Here is a 2,557-nt window from a genome sequence, read left to right as displayed (position 1 = left end):
GGCCAGCACAAATCCAGACAAAAACAAATGTGCTATGAGCCAGAGATGTTGGATGATGAGCTTCCAGATACACTCCAGAATTTTATAATTTCTTCACTGAGAAACCAGCTACATCACTTCCAAAAGCCCTCTTGAATCAGTAAACACTTGAAAAGATTTATTCCCTGTGTTTTGTTCTTTGGTCTTTTTGCCCAGAATTTCATACTGAATGCAAACTTATTATTAGACCATGGCTATTTGGTAATACTGCGGATTTGAATTTATTATTATTTAGAGCAATTCCTGTGAGACCCAAGTATCTCCACAAGCATTTCAGCTTGCTGAATTAATAAATGTAACACAAACTTTCAGAGGAAAATGCAGACACCGTACTTCATCTAACAATTCCTTGGGCTTATAAATGAAAATAGACACTTAATGAAAATGTATTGTCAGATTTACATTTATATATAGCCAATAATACTAGATAGTGGGTTTTTTACATTTATGTACAGTGCTTTTATGTTTATTTCGAGATGTTGGAATCTTTAAGACAAATCCCATTAGCTCTCATTTCATCACTTTATATATGTGCTCGCTCTCCAAAGCAAAACCACTTACACCAGGTTGTTCTGCGAACCTTGAATTAATGAGACGTCATTCCAAAGGATTTATGTCCACATCATTCCTGCACCTCCTTTTGTCCCCCACAGAACAAGAGCCCTCTGCCACGGCCCTGAGGGTAGCCCAGGCAGGTGATTCCAGCAGGGCTGTGGGTCCCAGCGTTGTCCATGTGGAGAGCTGCCAGCCCGGGGGTGCACCCTGGGGAGCTGCTGGGAGGAAAAAGAGGCTCCCACCATGCACCGGCCAAAAAATGGACTGTTACCACTGTACAGTCTAATTACTGACCTACCACAGTGCACATACATATATAGTTATGCATTTAAGAAACAGTAAAAGTGCTGCTCTAATGCTGAAATTTGATGGATTTTTTGAAAAGGCTTATGCTATACTCACTGGAAAAATGCAACCTGGTGTGACTTGCTCTTATTATTTCTGGTTCGTTTAAACCAGTCGAATTGTGACTGCATGTGAAGAACACCTTTCTAGTTTAACTTTCCCCCTCCACACAGGATTTCCCTCTCATTTTCCCCATATGCTCTCTCTTTACTTGACCATATGTTTGGAAAATGGCAAATACCATTCCTGCTTTCTGGTCACTTCCCTATCTTTCTCAAAGCAACCTACAGCAGAAATCACAGCTTTCTGCATTTTTGTACAGAGCACTATGGGGGTCCTTGCTCAACAAGGAAATGTTGAATGATAGATGGGCTGAAAACCAACTGAAAGAATAAGCAAATTTTGGAAAAGGAAACACTCACTGTAAAACCAGTATTAAAGCAAGACAGGAACCTACTTACAGATTTTGTGTAATATTAATTCTGAACACTATGACTTAAATAAATTCAGGCAAATACAGGCAGTCTTATGGGATTTTTTTTTTTGGAGAAGTTTCACATCTGGTAGCAGAAAATACAATTATATTAAAGTACAGCTATTTACTGAATATGACTTCATAAGATATTTTCTGCTGAGAGAAAGTGGCTTGCAGTTCCTGTTATGCAATACATGCAGGCATTAGATTTATTCCAGAAGGATATTAAGCCTGAGAAGTTTGGGGTTACATTTTCACATCAAGTTGCTCTTCAGGAATCTTTCCCCACCAGACAGGTGTTCTTGGCAAATTAACCACTAAAATATATTCAACAGGTTTTTTTGGCTTAATTAGGGTACTTTCAAAATCAGGCCTTAAAACTCCAGCAACTCCTTTGATTGATTTACACAAGTAAGAGAAGTCAAAGATGATCTTGTCAATACTCTTAAATTTCAAAATCACTGATGCAATAAAGCATTTTCTCCACTGTAATATTAGAAGCAGAAATACAGAGAAACTAAAACCAAAGGGGAAGATATTGTGATAAAGAGCCTACACCTGCATTTTCAATATACTGGCCTGCATCATCCTTGGTAAAAGAGTAAAGAATGCTTAAAAAATTATATAAATAGAGGAAAAATTTTAAGTGCTCTTTTTTTTTTTACTAACATGTTATTTAAATTTTCTTATTCCTCTATTAATTACTCATTTCACTGTATATGCACATCAGTCTCCCAGTTTCTTTTTACTTCATGATTGCCAAATGTCTTGAAAAATAGCCATTTTCATCTATCTGGAACTACCATAAGATTCTTCAAGTTTTTTCCTCTTCGAAAACAATCTATATGATTATTTTTTAACCTAGACTCACCATAGGGAACTGCATGAGTCACATAATCAAGCCATAAACCAAGCAAATAGCTTTGTATGTTTTTGCTGTATTTCTGGCTCTCTTTCCTACGTTGTATCACTTCAGGCATCAACAAAAAATGTTTTAGTGTTCCTGCTTTTAACTTTTCAAGATTAAAAAACATTTATGGTTACACGGTGGATTGGAATAACTGAGAGTATTATGTTCTCATTTTTCTGTAAACTTGCTAACACTTTAAACAAGAATTTGGTGCCAGATGACTGTTCTGCAAC

Source organism: Cinclus cinclus, chromosome 12, assembly GCF_963662255.1.
Source record: "Cinclus cinclus chromosome 12, bCinCin1.1, whole genome shotgun sequence".
Lineage (NCBI taxonomy): Eukaryota > Metazoa > Chordata > Aves > Passeriformes > Cinclidae > Cinclus > Cinclus cinclus.
Note: the sequence above shows the minus strand (reverse complement) of the source record.